Below are 20,341 nucleotides of genomic sequence, written 5' to 3' on the forward strand. Positions count from 1 at the left end.
ATGCAGCCTTCTCCATGTTGAACAGCCCCAAACTTTCTCAGCCTATCTTCATACGGGAGGTGCTCCAGTCCCCTGATCATCCTCGTGGCCCTCTGCACTTGTTCCAACAGTTCCATGTCCTTTTTATGTTGAGGACACCAGAACTGCACACAATACTCCAGGTGAGGTCTCACGAGAGCAGAGTAGAGGGGCAGGATCACCTCCTTCTACCTGCTGGTCACGCTCGTTTTGATGCAGCCCAGGATACGGTTGGCTTTCTGGGCTGCGAGCGCACACTGCTGGCTCATGTTCATTTTCTCATCAACCAACACCCCCAAGTCCTTCTCCGCAGGGCTGCTCTGGATCTCTCCTCATGAAGACCTCCCTCCACTCTGAAACTTTGGAAAAAAGATTTATAAAGAGAAAGACGGCCTATATAGCAAAGTCTCTTTGTACAGCACATTTAGGAAAAAATAACTGCAAATTTATGCAAAGATGGCAATCTTCTTTGTGACTGTAACTTCAACTAAGACATTTTAGCCAGGACACACTGCAGCTCTCAAGCTAATGAATACTGCAGTGCTGTCACAGAGGGGAGTGCTACATTTATGTCCTGCAAAATAACTGCAAACAAGCACATAACAAAGGGTCTTGAACTGGTTACAGCCTAAAGGACACTATAGGTTTTCCTGAGGCAAATGGAAATCACAGTCTCCTGCGTGAGCCAGAGCAATTAATAGTTATCCAGCCACCTAGGTCAACCTTGCATGGATGCAAAATGTTTCTTTTCCTATTTCAGCTCTCAGCATGATGCTGCTTATTGCTCTAGGGATCATATCCAAAATCAGAACTGGTCAAGCATTTTGCCAAGCATTTGAGTAAGTTGAGGAAATACTTTTGCCAATCCTTTCTCCTAATACGTTCAGTGGTTTGGTAAAGCCTAAGAAAGTAGGACTGAGTTTCTAGGCTGGCATGCAAGGTACTCTTTTGGTTTGCAGTTGCTCCACTGCTACTTCCCTCATCCCACACCTAATTGTTCTGTGACAGTACCATAAGGACTAGGTGGGTCACAGACCTGCAGTGCTTGGTGGTATGATAGATCACTCTGGAAGTAAAAATGTAGATATATGTGCTATCAGATAGAATTGATATTCATCCTCCTTTTCCGAATAAAAGTCTAGCCATCAACTAGTGACAAAGAGGAGAAAGTACTGCAAAACCAATGAAAAATTGTGCAAGCGAGTTTGATATTTGTATCCATTTGTATTCCTCTCCCAGGTATCACTGGGAGAGGATTATCTGGTATATGAACTCTGCTGGATTTAGGCAACTATCTGATTGGTACCGTTATGCCCAGGAGCTTATCTTCAGCCACCTATGTACAGCTTCACTGAGGGAAAAATGTCTCTGTATGTACCATACATGTGTCCACAGAGCCTGGCAGAGGCTGAGAAAAGTTTTTGAGGATCCACATTTTGGATTAGAGATTGGTGGTTTATAGTGTGGGACTTTAAGAGTCTGTGTCTGTTGAAGAGGCAGGGTTGAACTGAACCAGTATGGTCCACTGTTTATTTCTGTCAGTTCATGTTTTGACAGGCTTAGCTGATCCTAACTTGTGAGTTGCAAACTTCACTGCTCCACTGTCATACCTTTAGAGGTCATTGTCTTGTTGGAAGTAGCAGAAAAAGTGACTTTGGTAGAAGTAGATAGTGCTGAGCTATCAGCTGGGATGGTTAAGAAGCAGGCAGGTATCTGATTCTGACACCTAGCTACAACAGTGGTGACCTTTTTTCTAAGCACTTCTGGAGAGGTAACCCAAAGCCCTCCCAACCCTTTGACAGCACTCCATTAAAACAAAACGATTCAGATTTAAATAGTTGAAGGGGGGGAAAAGAATGCTAATGAGGTCATTAAAAAGTAGCTGAATGCCAATCAGATTAATATCATTTTCCTTAGCTCTTCAGATGAATTAAAATGCTAAGTGACATAGTAAGAACACCAGAAGGGTTACCATAAGGAATAGTACCAAGGTAGAATGGGTCTGACAACTAACAACACCCACCGATTAATATTTTAATGCATGGGCCAAGTGATCAGCTCTGAGACCACAACGGATTAGTTACTAGTCATGATAGATGAACCTGAAATTATTATTAATGTTGAATTCACTTTCTTTTAATAATTCATATTTCTCATTTACACAGTTCCATTATGAATGTATGAAGTTTTGAACAACTGTAAAAATAAAAGTCCTTTATTATTAGAGTAACCGTTGGAATAAGATATATCTAAATTGAGGTAATTCCGTTTCAAAGTCATATTTAAAAAATAATCTTCATCATAGTCCCTTCTAAATTGTAGTGTATCTTAGCAGGATAGGTTTAACATCATCAGGAAGTTTAAAACACTGCTATCAATTCTGAAGGTGATGGTTTATCATTAAAAGAGGAAGGAGGTTTCAGCACTTCTTTTTCACTGTCATATATTTAATGACAGTGAAATATATACTTAATGTTTCACAAAATACTAAAATGTTATGAAATATGTTACTAAAATGTTACATTCTCCAGACAAAACTGTGGTGTGGGGACTTCATAGTAATCCTAAACCTAAAGTTTATACAGTATTGTTTTCTTCCTACAAACATGTGAGTCATTGATATACAAGCAGAGTATAATGTCAGATTATGCTCTAAAAATGTCAGAATTTTTGAAATGCAAAATTAATTCAATTGTTTAGTGGAGAATACTGCACTTTTGTTCTTATATATGGGCAATACAGAGGCATGTTGCATCTCCACTGTGGCAATGAGCTCTAGGAAATGACAGTACAGGATGTGCTTAGAGTAACCATCACCAATTTCTGACACTTGCCACCACCTGTGTTTCAAAAAATATTCCCTTACTCCTGCCAAGGTCCTATTCTGTTCACACAGGAGTCTTTGAACCTTGGCACCTGGGTTTGCGTACCAGAGGCATCCTGAGTAAAATAATTTGATTGTATATGAGCAATATTCTGAAATTTGGCTTTGTTCTGTTTAGGAGCCCTCACTCCCCCAAGCCCTCCTGCTTTGCTGACCCTTGTGTCTGCAGGGTTGTTTCTACCACGTATTCTCACTCTTCTCTCTGGCAGCTGCTACACAGGTTTCTTCCTCTCCCTTCTTAAATACATTATCCTAGTGTTTCTACCACCATTACTGATGGACTTGGTCTTACCCAGAAGCAGAGCCATCTTGGTGCTGGCTGGCATGTGCTTTTATTGGACACAGGGGAAGCTTCTGGCAGCTTCTCACAGAAGCCACACCTGTAGCTTCCCTGCTACTAAAAACCTTGCCACACAAACCCAATACAATGGCTTTGGCAGGCGAGGTGTGATGAAAAATACTACTCCTTTCAAAAATCTGCCCCTCCTTCTGCTGGAGATTACTAAAAGATTTGTTGGCCTCTAAGACAAAGCTCAGGTTTTTTAAGCTAAGCTCCTGATGAAGGTAGGCTTGGCCTATGTGATGAATGGCAAGTTGCAGTGGCTGAGGACCATTTTTTCTTCTGCTGACTTTAACAGAGGTGTAAGGAAGAGGCAATGCCTTAAAATGATGGTAAGATTTGCTACAGCTTTGCTGTCAAAGCCCTCAGAGTGCTGCCTAAGAGTATGTGTCTCCACATGTGCCAAGTATACATGAGATGTCATCAAAGCTTCATCTGTCTACTAAACACAGAAAATAAATGTCTCCATACTAAAAAACACAAGTAAACAGCTGTATAATCCCAGCATTCCAACTTGATAGATTTATTAACAATAGTAGATTATCAGAATCATAGTTGCAAATTCAACATCTGCATTTCAGCTAAAAACCTGTTATTCAAAGCAGTTTAGCAGGTGGGATTTACGAAAAAAACAACCTAGCCAATGAAATGGGTTTATAAGGCAGTAGAAAAGATGTGTGATGGACTAGATTTATTCAAAGTTTCATGAGTACTGAGTAATTTAAAATATAAACAGAACCTCTTTGGTGAATTCAAGAACAAGAAAAAAATTGTGAAGCTGATATTTATATGGTTTTACCGTGGCCATAATAAAATACTTTCAGTCTCAGACAAACAAAATATTTTGCTCCCCCTCAACAACATGATTTCTGACTATAATGTTTCCTGCAACAATAACTGCTATGTGGTATGTTTCATCCTTGCATCCTAAAGCACTTTCCTCAGGAAGATGAGCACTGTCAACCTGCTTTTAAATCAGAGAGATCTCAGAACATACTCGTTTCATGTCCCTTTAAATCAGAGAGATTTCATAACATATTTGCTTTATGTCATGATGCATGATGAAGAGACCTTCAAGGAAGAAAAGGCCTGAACTAGTAGACTACATAGTGCAGTACCATAGATGCATATCAGTAGCTCAGTTTCACCCTAGCAACACAGATTTGCAGCCCAGGGGTAAGCCCAAGCTAAGAAACTCTTCCTTCAGAGGTCTAATTAGCAGTATGCAAGGAGATAGTGGTATGGCCTTATTGCCTCTTGGTCTACAACCAGTTCAGTAAACCACCCTCAGGAATGCTGCACAACCTTTTATCCTAGTGCTGATAGCCAGAAGTAGTTTTGACGAGTAGTCTAGGGATTGCAGTAAGGCCAGTACTGAACCCAAGTTCTGAGTGATTCTCTGTGTGGTTTCACTTATGCTATCTGCAATCTTCAGTTTTCAAAGCCTCAAATATGCCAAGTAAAAGGCTTAAAATACAGTTTATGAGTAACAAAATTACTTTTGGGCTCTTTCCTTAGCAGTTATATCAAGTTTTCCTAAAATGATAAAACCCTCTAAGTTATAGTGATTTCATCATCTTATTGTGTACATTTTTAAAGAAAAAAAAAAAAATCACACTTTTGTTTCCAGTTACTGACTTATTGGTAGTAAGCACATGCACATTCTTTTCCCCTCCCATACTTTTGGTCCTGTAGACAGATTATTAGTGATGAAGATAGTTGGTGCCTTCTTAGTCTTCTATAACAATTTATGAGCAGAGGATATTGCCAGCTCAGTCCATATGCAAAAGAGTCCCAAAAATCTGAGTCTCCTCAGCATAGTTTCTAACTCAGGAAAAATCCAGCATTTCCCTTGCAGCCTAAATATTTCAAGGACATAAAATCTCTCCTTTCTTTTACACAGTTTTGAAATTCAATGTTAATGTCTTCAAGAGAGTTTTAGGAGTTCATTCCAGAGTCAACACCATATACTGGAAGTGTGCCAGCTTAAAATGAATGTGAGAAAGCAGGTTACCCATGAACTAGCATTGTGGTATACTAAAGCTGGAGACTTAATTTCAAACTGTGTTTTAGTGAGAAAAATATGCATTGCATCATCCATCAAAGCTTGTTAGCTGTATCCACATGACTTACATTCTTATCCTGGAGAACTCTCTTAGTCAGAGCACTTCCATTTTTTCATATTGGAAGAAGATAAAGCAGGCAATATAATAACTTGAGATCTCAGTACATTATTTTGCTTCATAAATACAAAGATAAATCCTCCTTTCTTTTTTTTTTTTTTTTTTTTTAAGAGCCACCTAGCAAACTGGAAAAGCTTTTTGAGCATTACTTTTATTCCAAAAGTCACATACACTTTTTTTTTTTCATAAATGCATGTGATTTCTTTTTAATTACATAAAAAAAAAACAAACAGAGAGAGAGAAAATATAAAATGTCAGCACTAACACTTCCAGGCTTCTTAACTTTGGAAGAATGAAAAGTACATGGTAGACTCTTGGTCCTTGCTCTATGTTGGTGGTTAAGACTGCCAGAAATGAACAGTGAGCAGGTGTCCTCTGACTAACGATGAAACCATATCAGATAAAACCTAGTGTTCACAAGAAACATTCCTGTGGGGGAGCCCTTTTTTGATTAAGCAAATCCTGTGATGTTAACAAGCTGAGGCAGGGACACCTGTGGTTTTTCAGGTTACACGAGGACTCCTGGGTTGGGCTTTGGTACAAAGTCTGGTGTACTGCCTTTAAAGGGGTAATCAGCAGGTCATTCACAGCTGAAATACATAGAGAATTTCTACTTGTTGCTTGATTACTCTGAGAACAGCTACAGCTTTCACCTTAATCTCACTGAATGTAGCATTCAGATCAGTGTATTCAAGACTGAGTAGATCACAGTGTTACTGTCTGTAGAAACAAAAAGTGTCAACACCTGTTGAAAGAAGCTGAGACTTTCCTGTGAAAATGTATGAGGAGAGTTTCAATACCTGAAGAAACAGCAATCGTCTCCCAGTGTAAATATCCTATTGTACTGATGAGAAAAAGGGTCCCAGCTGTTGGGAAACCCTTTCTGGTTCTGGAGGCACACTGATATTAAGACATTGACTTTTCAGCCATTTTTGTGGTAGTCTCAAGGCTTTGCTAAGAAAACATACAGAAGTACACACTGCTTACATGACACTGTAGGAGAATTTAGTTACAATTTTCTCCAAGAAACAAGTAAAGTTGCTCCTGTCTTTCATTCCTGTACAGGTGTTTGAACTGGTAACTATGACAAATATACAGAATCACGCATCCTTTCTACATTGTGAAACAGAAATTCCTTTCTGATGCTTTCCCGTTACTGATGGACCCCAATTATTAACAATTATAAGGTCCCTTTACATTCCTCTGTAAATGTAAAGCTGCTGATGTGGCTGGCTGAAATTCTGCCTCATATGAAATAATACATGGTATGCATAAAACCAGCTATGTCACCTTTATGTGACCATATCTTAAATTAGAAGGGAAGCCAAGGCATGAATAGCTGTGGCTGGGATGTATTCAAGTGCACTGGTAAGATGTTAATACCCCAAGCATTCTTTAGTTTATATTACAGGAAAAAAAAAAAAAAAACGTGGAAAGAAAACAGAATATACTAACTAACAGGTATGGATGAGCTGATCCTATGTCTCATGGCACAAAAGTGAGACTGAAGGACAACTCTACAGAAAACTCACACTGTTTTTTCCCTCAAGAAAAATGCCTGTGACCAAACTTTACTGTCTCTTAGATGAAGTTTTATCTCATGATTGTGAAGTATAAGATCTAGTCTTCTTTTTTGATGAGTAATCAGCTTTTATTTTCACGGTTCTCAATCTGGTGTGCATACAGTAAACACATTAACAAGAGCTAAGGCAGTGGAGAAATAAAGCATGGGTGACATCTGGCTGCCTCCTGCTCATGTATCCACATCGGGGTTTTTGTTTAAGCTTCCATATTTGAAAACCCTTTTTCAGTGTCAAAGGATATGCAGGATGCAGAAATATTTGAAGAGTAACAATAAACTTATTAATATCTATGTTGAACAAACTAACAACAAAAAAACCAAACAACAGTCTAAAGAAGCCACTCCTCTCCCCATGAAGATTCCACAGGGATCAGAGAATAATTCTGATATTTTCTTCATGGAACCATGTTTTCACCTGGGACAGTGTCAGTACCCTCCTTTTCTAGAACAGTCATAATATTCAGATCCCTCTTACTGCTGTTCTTGAGGTGACATTTTACCTTTCTGCTCACCTGAAATTTATTGTCACATTTGCTGCAGCTTTAGCTTTGCAGGAGTTGCCCTTGCTTAGAACCTTATTTGGCACAATTTTGCTCACATTTATCCATGCCAAAGTATTGTGCCATTGTGACATTTCTGAATAAACTCAGAATTAACATTTTGTGTAAAATAGGGGAAGAGGGCAAAACTAGTATATGAGATGGGACAAGATAAAACTTCAGTGAAATAGAATGTAGCAATGATACAATGCTAGAGTTGTGTTAAGAAATAATAAATAAAAAGTTAAGCCCACGTGAATAAGTGTGATTGGAGAAGTAGACAAATTAATAGAAATTGGAAGAAGACAGCTAGAGAGCATGTACATAAAAAGAAAATAAAGATGCTAGAACAAAATATTTTAGTGTCTGAGAAAGAACAGAGTTTTGATATTTTAGTTTAGGTCTTGTTGACTAGGACTGTGTGACTAATTACTTCTTTAGTTCAACAGCCTGGAGCAGTCTAGATGAAAATGCCTAGAGATGTTTTCTTCTTATCTCAGTGTTGAAGCGTATGATTTTTTGAATTTAAATATCCAGGGACTGAGGCAGATTCTGCTGCTGGAACTGTTCCATTTTGCAAGAAATAGCTAAATATTTATTTTGCCAAGGGCCATGACACTGTGTCACTGCAGGTCAAGCTGTTCAGTGGGACACAGGTTGGCAGGAAGTTCTCACCTATCTCAGGTGACTACTCCAACCACAAAGTTCTTCAACTACGCTTATTCAATGACAATAGTTTGTGTTTTATGCAAAGTGGAACAAAGTTGTCCAACCTAAAGTATCTTACATGCTTTAAAGCATGATGGAAAATGAATGTTCAAATGCTTTCAGTAGAGAACAGAAAAAACTGGCCACAGATTCCTCATCTCCTGAGAGAACTGTGTGCCTGAATATTGTTGTAATGTAATACCATGAGTATTCCCAGCAATGCTATCCCTCTTGGAGAGCACAGAGTAGCCTCTTGTCTGAATCCTGAACTCCTCCCCATCTAGCCTTTCAAAATAGAAGCTGTCTACTGAAGATTTCAGGCCAACCAAAACAAAACTGAAATTCAGGAAAATGACTGTTCGGCAAGAAAAAAAGAAAATCAGTCAGCTTTACTACCTACCTTCAACTTTCATCATCAGAAACACTAGCAGGGGATTTTGCAAGAGAAAATAATCTAGTCTGTAAAGGAACATTCTATTTGAGATTACCTCAGATCTCAGCTTTCAGAACAGGTTGCCATAATGGGAAGAAAGAAAAACTAGATTTCCTTGTTAGTAAAACTGGCAGAGAAGAATCCTTCCTCATACATTTTTAGGTGGATGGGTCTTGCTGTTAAGAACAGAGGGGGGAGGGGGGACAATGACTTTAGTATATTGAAATAAAACCACTTTCTGTGATAATTTGTTTACAATGAAACACTGGTTCATTAAAAATTTCAACTCATGTATATTTTTTTCTTTAAAGATATTTTTAGTGCATTTTTAGAGATTTAAACTATCTATTGATCTATTAAATTTCTAGGATTAGTTTAATAGAATTATTTACCATATGCATTAACGTATAAAAAAAACTGGTATTTTCAATTTGTTTAATAATAAAGGGGACCAATTCAACATTTTTTATCATTAATATTGCTTGTTTCACATAGAAAGCTGAGATTTAAGCTGTGAGGAGCTGTTCCCCCAGAAGGAACAACTCTTCAGAGCGTGGATTTGCTGCATCCTGTTCCTCACATGTGAACGCATTCTTGTCCAACCTTCTCCGTGGGACACTGACTCAGTGGAGGAAGAGGTGAAGAGGCAGAGATTAGAGAAAATTTTCCTCTAGTCATTCAAACCAAACAGAAAGATAATCTTTAGCTCTTTAATTATAGTCCTAGTTTTCCTCAAATTTCATTTGATCAGGTAACTAAGTAAGTTCCTAGGAAGCCTCTGGAGTTTGTTATATGAGGATCTTCAAAACTTACCCCTATTTAGCTATAAAAGAGGGATTCCTGCTGAGCAGCTCAGTGTTTTTCTTCACTTTAACCCATTCATACAGTATCAGAGTAGAACAGAGATTTGGAGAAGGACCCATCATACGTCAGCTAGTAGCTCTGGTGAGCCTGGTATACCATAGCTCCACAGCAATGTAGATTTGATTTCACACAATATTTACATCTCAACCTATGCTTGCTATTTTGTCTCATCCTATGCTTGCTTTTCCCAGTGGTCTCACTTGCTTAGTTCATTGCTTAAGGTTTTACTGAATCAGGACCCTATTTGCTAATTGTTGGAGCTTCCAGATATTTGACTCTTCCCGAGGGTGTCTTTATGCTTCAATATGGAGTTCAGTGCACTGTGGGCACACTGAAACTACATCTATTCTAGCAAAATCTCAGTACCAGCAGTGTCCTGTTGTGCATACATGGTATGACATCAGCGTGAAGCAGGTTAATTTACCTTACTTCTCTTACAGGTTTACAGTGCACAGAGGTCCAACTTTGTCTACTGTGTACTACAGCTGATCTACTAGAAGTCCTATAACAGGATATTTTAAAGCTAACTCATATATATCTGCACGATAGGGATTGCAGTATGTGTATTGCTAAGGATTCAAGTTTCTAAAAGAAAAATGAGATTCTGCCATACAGATCATTGATCCTGAAGGTTACAGAAATTTTGGGCCGTTTCCCTGCCCTGAGTGCTGGTAATACTTCCAACTTTAGGAATACCAGTGTATGAGCAATTTCTAACTTTGGCACTTAGCCTGATAACTGCAGTTAAGTTTGACAGCTAGTTTTGGCATTTCTCAGCGACTACTACAATATTCCTTTCATTGGCATGCCTGTTTATATTTCCTACATTCCATATATTATTAATTAATAGAAATTTCACACATTCTCCTTCAATAAATAAGTAGATAAATAAGATGAAATCTACAGCTGGCAACAGGCTATAAAGCAATGTGATATATTGTGCCTGAGTCCAACCTAGGGTCTACTGTGAAATATATTGTGAAGGCTGAACCCTCTGATGGATAGTATCACTGAACCATTTGAACTGGTCTATGCCTTAAGGACTGGAGGTACTGTAGAATCAGCATAAAAGTTCACTTTATATTCCTTTCACCTTGAAAAATAAACTTTATTTTAGACCAGTTTCACACACTGTAAAAGCTGTTTTGGGGGAGGTAATGCTCTTGGCCTTTGCCATATGTCACCTCCTCTCTCACTGCTGTCATCATAGAGCATGTTTACACTGAAATCCGAAGGTGTGACTGCCATCCTGCAGTTATACCCTGGGTAGCTGTGAACTAGTTAGGTCTGATACCAGCGCAGCTGCTGGCAATACAGGGTTCAAAATGTAGAGTGCAAAACCTGCCAGTGACACTGAATGAACATTTAGGGCAGGTATAGATGGAAATGTTGAGGTGCACTCAACTCTTTTGGCTATTAAGAGCAAGATTCGAATTGAAAACTGGAGAGCTGTATTAACACAGGATTGATCCTGCACTTATTACACAGTGCCTCTCAGGAGAATTTAGGACTTGGGCACAATGCAGAGCTAACAATACTGTATTATCCGTCTCAGAGCTGGGCAGCACCAAGCTGGTCAGGAGAATGAGAGAGGGAATTTGGGTGTGCACAGAGACATGCAAACCTGTCCTGAGCTAGTTATCTAGCCATGCTGCTGAGACCATCCTGCAGCTACACAGCTGCTCACATTCAAAGCAGTTCACTGACAGCTGACTTGGGGACATGTGAGCTGGCTGCAGTCACACTCTCACTGCAGCACAGACACGTATTCTGCATGCAAATACAGAGGAGCTGAGTTTTGACTGAAAAGAAATGTGCCCTTTTGGAGCTCCAGAAGTCTGGTAACAGAGTGGTGGAAACTCTATGTCAGTTAAATGCAGGACATACGGTTATTGAAAGAAAAACTCCAGATATTAACATGCTCAGATCAATGTGCTGAGTGGTATCTGAAGTTATTTACTGCACAATTGTGCTGCAGTATCTGTCAGGGGCCATGGCAAGGATTGCTGACATGGTGTGGTAGATATTTGTTGTAGCTGAACTGCTGCTGCTGAAGGGGGTAAGAATTCAAGAAGTGTTTGAAAGAAATTGCAGTTGGTCTGTGCTGACATAGCCTTCAGAGTGGAGCATGCATAACCCTCCTTTAATATACACAGGAAGGGTGTGGTTAGTAGGTCAAGAGAGGTTCTCCTCCCCCTCTACTCAGCCTTGGTGAGGCCACATCTGGAATATTGCATCCAGTTCTGGGCCCCTCTGTTCAAGATGGACAGGGAATTGCTTGAAGGAGTCCAGCGCAGAGCCACAAAGATGATTAAGGGAGTGGAACATCTCCCTTATGAGGAGAGGCTGAGGGAGCTGGGTCTCTTTAGCTTGGAGAAGAGGAGACTGAGGGGTGACCTCATCAATGTTTACAAATATGTAAAGGGTAGGTGTCAGGATGATGGAGCTAGGCTTTTTTCAGTGATATCCAGTGATAGGACAAGGGGCAATGGGTGTAAACTGGAACATAGGAAGTTCCACGTTAACATCAGGAAGAACTTCTTTACTGTAAGAGTGACAGAGCACTGGAACAGGTTGCCCAGGGGGGATGTGGAGTCTCCTACACTGGAGATATTCAAGGCCCGCCTGGACAAGTTCCTGTGTGATGTACTGTAGGTTACCCTGCTCTTGCGGGGGGGTTGGACTAGATGATCTTTTGAGGTCCCTTCCAACCCTTGGGATTCTGTGATTCTGTGTTTGTTTTTCCCTTTCTGGCTCTTGTATGTCCAAGTTTCTACCTGTAGAGACAACATTAAAGCTCACCTTGGAAAAAAAAAAAAAAAAAAAGAAAATCTGGCTGAAAGTAGAAAGGACACAGAAAGTGGAAAAAATAACTTCAGTTCTGGAGCAAAGAGAGAATGAGCAAGAAAGAGAAATAAAGAAGAAAAGATAAGTAGGTACGTAGGTAGGTAGGTAGGTAGGTTGAGAAGAAAGACTAGAAACTGGGAATGAAAGAAAACAAAAGAGCAACCAGCAACTTGGGAGCCACTGGGCAGCTCTAAGGATGCTTTGTCTGGAGACCTGTCTTGACATGGAAAGCATAAATAGACCCCACAGTCCCCAGGACCTTTTCTTCTTCCCATTAGAGCTACATGCATAGCAGGATTGCCAATTGTGTTTTTACGACTCAGTGGGTATGACCTTCTTCCTCTTATACCACAGAGGTTGTTTGTGGGAAAGAATTGAATAAGTGAGGTGATGTCCACAAGTTTATTTGTATGGAACTCATCTATTTTCTGATTCATGTATATGCATACACACATTTGACCTCAATAAGACTGGACAAGTAGCATTAATAATTTTGAAAAAAATAATTTAAAATACTTCACCTATTGCTAATGAGCTTGTGTTGTTCTAGATATAGGTATCCATAAAAATGTGTGTAATGTCGTGTTAGGCAATAATTGAATGTCAGTGAATTACTATTACTGTTTTCATTCCACTGCATTCTGTTTAGGCAGTACCTGCAATGTATTAAGCTTTCTTCAGTATACGTACAAATGCAGGCATTTTCCAGAGTTGAAAACATGCCAATCAGTATGATCAAAATGTTCATGGCAAATGTCAATCTATGAACCTGATCTTCCTTGAAAAAAAAAAAAGTTTGGCTGTATGCAGATGAGCATCGAGTGCAAACAGTGCTTTCCAGGTGCTTCTCTTTCTTTATTTTCTAGAAAGCGAGGTTGATAAAAATGATTGTCAGATGCAGACCTGTGAGCAAATGGCATTAAACTGTCAGAAAAATCACCTTAATCTTACATCTTCAAGTCAAACCCTCTGCTCAGCATTGCTTTAAAAACCTACCTAAAGCAGACAGAAGTCAACATTGTTTATGCAGAGGCAATCTTAAACTGGTGCGTAGATTGACAGCAATATACATGTTTTTATTATATTTGTAAGTTCTTCTCCATTAGTCTAGAATATACCAAAGTAAACATATGTGACACAATAGGTAAATTTTACCTTTTGCTTCAGTATGGATACACAATATTTGAAATTAGCAGCACCCATTACCTCAACTAAATAATCTGTAGTTCTGCTATGTGGATACTCAAACCTTTCCACTCCAAATGTAAATGTGTGATATCAGTCACTACTCGAGCAAATCAATGCCTACCTGGTAAGCATTAATAATACACAACACACTTAATGAAAATATGATTAGAAACAACTGATCTAAATGAATTCCAAATAAGAAACTGGCCATGACTAGGAACCAAGTTTTGTACTAAGATATCAATCTTTTTCCAGTCCTTTCCTCCAAAGCTTATCAGATATTTAAAATAGAAAATAAGCTGTCTGGCTTTTACTATTTTAAGAAATTTATGCACTTTTATAGTAGAATAAAAGAGCATTAGTGCAATTATTATAGAGATTAAGGTTAGAAACACACTGAAATGAATGTTATGTTTCTTTAAACATAACATTTCTGTACTCATCAAAATGGTTATTGGTAAAACTGTTTTCCTCCCCCGGGAACTTACAGAGTAAAGCTAGTAAAAGAAACTAAGTACCATTCATTATTGACAGCATCTGTAATTGTTTGTATTATACTTTATGGAAAAAATACATAAAATGCCACATTTGAAATCTACACTATTAAAAATGTCAGTTCTATTATATCATTTCTGAAGACCAATTTGCCTTTTTTTCAGAAGGTTGTAATAAACCAGGTTCATTTTGCTTTCTACAATTTATCTTTTCAGTGCTAATGGAAAATTTCCCCCTCAGGCACAGCAAGCTATTCTAATCTTAGACAATTACGCAGAAATGAAAGGGATCACAAAGGTGAGATTTCTTCACAAACAGTGTGATGTACTTTATACCATTTAGCACTGAGGGATATCTGACAAATAAATTCTGTGTGGTTTATGAAGGCAGTGTAGCTAATACACAACTCTGAATAATGCTTCAGCTTTTAACACATCAGAAAGAGGGTAGGCCACCAGATCCACTTAAAGAAGTACTTAGTCTCTAGTTTTGCTGTTAATAATGTTTTTAACAGAGCTTGAAGAACTTACACTGAGACTGAAAATAGAAACAAACCCATGAAAACAATTAATTCCTTATAATGTAAGAGGAAAAACATACATTTGGACAGCTTCCTTCACCAGCAAAACTTACTTGGAAGGTTTTGCAGACATCAAGAGTTCTTTTCTTGTACTTTCTTTAAATTAATTTTATGATTAAAAAGTATACGATAAAGCAACTACTTAATATTCATAAAATCTATTGGAAAGAAAAGACAAATAAGTTACTAAGAAAAATATGTTCAGCATTCTTTGTGTTGCGCCAGCGGTGATGTACAGTGCGTATATAATGATTCCTTTGATGGGTCCTTCTGGTGCCTTGATGTCCCTGTTTAGGTGTTGGTGGGTGGTGATGCCACAAAACTCTTTCAGGTTTCCCTTCCAGAAATCTTCCTGTAGCACACAGTAACTACAGACTAGTTCCATCTCCGTGACATATCCGTCCTTCATGAAATGATGGATGAAAGAGAAAATTAATTAATAAGGTTCAATTATGGATTTTTAGTGCTGGTGTTTTGAGAGGGTGTTTCTCTCTCCTCTCTGCCCCATAATTTAAAGGATCATTAAGCTATTTTGAGGCTGGATACTTGCTGTATGAGCAGTCCTCAGTTAGTTCAGGATAAAATATTCCTCTTTAGTTTCTTTTAACCTGTGTGAAGTAACATTACTATGTTTTGTGACACTATCATGTGATGTGATGTTACCAGGTGGTGCCGGTGTAGCTAAGTAAGGACTGGTCAGTAATTCCTAATTAATTTAGGTGTACACACGGACTATAATTAGCCTACTTAATCAAATGCAGAGAATGAGAACAATGACAGAAGTCTGTGAAAAAATTCTTAGAGAAACAATGGCAAGAATTTACTGTGCAAACAACTGCTTAAGGATGTGTGAGTGCAGTGTTCTCAGTCAGGAGGCCCAAGGATTTGTAACTTTGCATGCAAAGGAGAGATAACTCCCACTTACTGTGTGTACCACAGGATTAATATACTACACACATAATAAATAATAATTTGTTTACTTTTCTTTTTTTTTTTCTTTTTGGAAGGTAGCATTTTTAATTTACCTTGTGCCCTATAAATCCAGCAAAGCTATTGCTTTCTGTGTAAGAGGAAATAGTTGCTGCTGATTATCCCAATCCAGTGCAGAAAAAGTGGCAGGTAAAGCACTGCAAAAAATTGTTGCATAGTACAATGTAACAGTACATACATACGGCAACAATTCAATAATAAGATACAACAGTATTCTACATAAAACAGTGCACAGTATGTGCCTAAATGCATGCTGACACTGTTATCCCAAGGAGAAGACTCTACCAACTAGAGTAAGAAGTGGCAAAGCTTCAATAGGAACAGAACTGTGCCCCAATCCATTTTAGCACTGCAGGTCTCTGAAGAAGGCACTGTACTTAGAGCAAATAGCTGTAATTAAATTCATTACTTAGAGAAAATTACTTCTTCTTTCATAGAGAAAATCTCTAATTCTAAAATGTGCTAGCTGAAGTCATAGAGTTGGAAAAGTTCATGCTCCCTAGTGCTTACTAATACTCCTTACTGCCCTTTAGATTTGCTGGGAAACTGCTTGGGTGAGCACTCTGTAACTCAGTTCCTTCAAATTAAACTTAAATAGTTCAAATTGATAGTAATATTCTCCTTCATTTTTACCAAAAGGGAGCAGAAAGTGCTCACCAAAGCAGTGAACTCAGAGAACCTGAAGGCCAGCACAACCCAACAAAAGCAGAAGGAAAGAGTAGAAAGAAGGACCAGCTTAGGTGAGCTCATGGTTTTTCAGCTAGAACAGCATGTATATTCACATATGCACTGTATGCAACTGTCCGGACACTGTTTTGCAGCACCTCCATGATGAATCCAGTTTATCAATTAAAAAATTGTTGTTTGATGATGACTTCTGTTCCACATATAGAAATATCTTTTCTCTTTCTGAAAATTGCTGAACTAGGAGATGGAGTTAGTTTTTCCCTCGACTCAATATTTTCAGACTTATAAATTTTTTATGTTGGCGTATTCCTCACTTTTGTCAAGAGTACCAATTAAGAAATGTGAGCTCATGACTCAGGTTTCTTGAAATAGAGTTGGAGAAATCCTTCCATTCTTAGATGAATCAAAAGTCTACATGTACATTACTTGACATACCTAATTTACAGGATTATTACCATTTCCAGTTTGACATTTTACACTTCAAATAAATTCACCCATAGGCACAAAGCCACTTTACACAGATTTTCTTATTTAAACAAAATGTCACCATGAGAAAGAGACAAGCTTAGTAATAATTACCACTATCCTGGAAGAAAAGGGTGCTGAATTTCAAAATAGAAAGAACAAGTTTTGACATGAACAACACTGGCTGTTGTCTATAGAAGTGGAAAAATTTGGGAAAACTTGTACCGGAACAAACTTATGTTGAATGAAATATGTCCTCTGATTTTTATACATGTATCCTGCATCCATGAGACTAAGATGAAATGATACCAGTAAAAAACAATTAAGTGAGAAAACAGAGAGAAAACATGTAATATGGAATTTCTTAATTATGTTGCAGACTTTTGTTGTAACGAATGTTCCTCCTATTTATTCTAAAATTAAAATAATAAGCATATAATAGGTTCTACTAATATATATGAAACAGTTCTTACAGCTCTGCACACATGGCCCACAGCAGCTTGATCACAGGATTATGATGATGCTTGGGGAGCACAGGATAACCAGACAGCAGGGAAGAAGGCATGGAAATGTGCAGAGAAAGGAGATAAAAAGTTGATGTGATCTAGTGTAGCTAATAAGCTTTCTCTGTAAGAGATTCACATAGTGAAAGTGATCTAAATTTATTTTTTTTCTGTTCCACCACTGTGGCTCTGCCAAAGCAGAGACACAGTTTTGGGACAGAGATTAATGTGATTGGAATAAGAAAACCATATCTGGTTAGCTCCTGCTTCAGGCTGCATCCACAATGGTCCAGAAGTTGTTCTGTGGACATATTTATATGTTAATAATATCATGGAAAATATGGTACTGTGTTTAAGAAACATCCAGTGTATTCTTTGGGAATTCTCAACAAGTCATTCTTGCACGTTTGTAGCAAACCTAAAGATCATCACTTAAGCTGACCTCATACTAGATGATTTTATGACCAAAAAAATTGTGACGATTAACATGGTTGGAGTTTATATACTGAAATATTTCTTCATATATGATTCCTTTGTGATGGTGTCACAAAAGATCCAGCAAGTAACCCTTCTAAAAGCTGTTTTCTTTCTGTAATTATTCATTACCTGTCAGAAGAAAGAAGGTGACTTACCAGAGTTCTTTCGTCATGAAAGGCAATGTTATCTTCCATCTCTCTCTAAAAATAACAACCTATCATCAGACAAGATAACCACCTTGATAAAATACCTTGGAAATAAAATGAACTTTGCCTCATGGTGTGATATTTCTGATGTTCTTATTGAAGTTCTTGATGGATATCAATGGTTTATAGTCAGACATCAATATGACTTTCAGAGATTATGTATCAAACAAGATTATCCTTTGCATCAGTGAACAGTTTAAAATGTGTTAAGGCTTGATATTGTATCTGCTGTTCATACGGTAGATGCCTTCAGAGATACTTCCAGATCACACCATACTCAGGGCAAAGATCTTCAAAGGACATGAAGTATATTTGCAATGTACTGAGTAACTAGCAATTGGTAGAAAGCCTGTTTTTTGTTTAATAACATTTATACCTATGAATTTTAATCATCAGAAATTATTAATCATCTAAAAATGAGTGAAAGCACTTTGGAAAAAATCCCTATAAATGTGGAGAAGGACATTTTCAAACTGACCAGAAGCACAGCACAGTCATAGTCACACACAGACTTAGAATCACAGAATAATAGAATAGTTAGGGTTGGAAAGGACCTCAAGATCATCTAGTTCCAGCCCCCCTGCCATGGGCAGGGCCACCTCACACTAAACCATCCCACCCAAGGCTTCATCCAACCTGGCCTTGAACACTGCTAGGGATGGAGCACTCACAACCTCCCTGGGCAACCCATTCCAGTGTCTCACCACCCTAACAGGAAAGATATTTACTTCTGATATTTATGCAAGGATTTGGGGCACTGGAGCATTCCTTAGCTTGGAAAACAAAGTTTTCCACCTCATTTGCAAAGCAGACTTTCTGGTCTGCTAAACATAAGCAACATTCTCATGTATCCCTGAATCCTCAAACATTAATGAGGCTGTTTCATCTTTTTTCTTTTTTCGTAGGAAAGGATAAGAAAGGTTCTATAAATATGCAAAATATACCTTACAGTATTACCCAAAATATTCACAGAGGCTGAACACTGCATGTTTCTACAACTACACTAGCAATGTCCTCTTACTGGTCATGCCACCAGTGTAGATCTGTTTGTCCCTAATAACATACCTGGAAGGAATTTCCTTCACAAGCTGATGCAACAGCAGTAGTAGAAAAAAAAATAATTGTTTGCTATAAAACCACAGCCCTTAGCACTAGCAGAATAACGTTAATACAAAACAGTGCACAGAGACATACAGACATTCAACTGGGATGCAGAAAAAGAGGACTAGAAGCTTCAAGGACAGAAGAAGCTGCAAGGACAGAAGAAGCTGCAAGGACAGAAGAAGCTGAAAGAACAGAAGCTGTAAGGACAGAAGTGTGCCACAGAGGAAGCTGAAAGAACAGAAGCTGTAAGGACAGAAGTGTGCCACAGTAGAAGTAAATGGCTTATCTGATGAATATAGAAGTTAAATATCAATAGCAAAGGGTACACACAAATAAACATGGGACTTGCACATCCCAATGTCATAAAATTCATTTGTGTTTGTAATTGCTCCTTATATGTGCATTTCAGCAGAGGGCATTGTGATATATGTTACAAGATTTAAAGTAAAATCCGTATCTACTGATGCATAAAACTGCACACAGAAAGTTTTGAGAGTAAACATTAAACCTTTGTGGTGATGATAAAGAGTTGTAGCAATTATTGATTTTCTACATTGCTCTTACAGTTAATGTGACAGCCATTTGAGTCAAACCAGATATAAATGACATACTGTAGAGACTGTACGGAGTCCATTAAGAATAAAATTATCTAAACTCTCAGCAACAATGAATCTCCTAGACTGGTGTCCTTATGACACTATGAATCATTAAAAATTGCTCCACATCTCAAATCAATCAGGACATGAGCGTCTATGACAAGTTTTGTGTTTTCAACAGCAGCCCCACAGCTTTAACATATGTTGACTTAAACACTGTAGCTGAACTACAACAACCCTTTCCACAGCCAGATCTTGTATCCACATACAGATCAGAGCTACTCTGAAGTTTCTCTGGGTTGTCCCAGAGGTTCAATGTGCCCCAGGCAGCCTTATGTTTGGAAAGCACAATGAAAGGAGAATTTAGCAGAAACAGAAAGTCATGATCCTATTGTATATTTTTTTTTCATTTTAGACAATGCAGTCCCCACTATAGATTTTTTTCCCTCTTTCTTTCCTCAACAAATATAGTGGTGAAATGTTTCTTAAGGCATAATTTTCTTTATATGGGCATAACTTCTTCAGGACAGCTCACAATGTTATTATAATTAAAATGATAATAGCTCATTGTGTAATTATCAGTCAAAAAAACAAGCAGAATTATTAAATAGAAATCAGTGTTCAATCAGCAGATGCAGGACTGTTGTATAGG

This window comes from Lathamus discolor, chromosome 1, assembly GCF_037157495.1.
Source record: "Lathamus discolor isolate bLatDis1 chromosome 1, bLatDis1.hap1, whole genome shotgun sequence".
Lineage (NCBI taxonomy): Eukaryota > Metazoa > Chordata > Aves > Psittaciformes > Psittacidae > Lathamus > Lathamus discolor.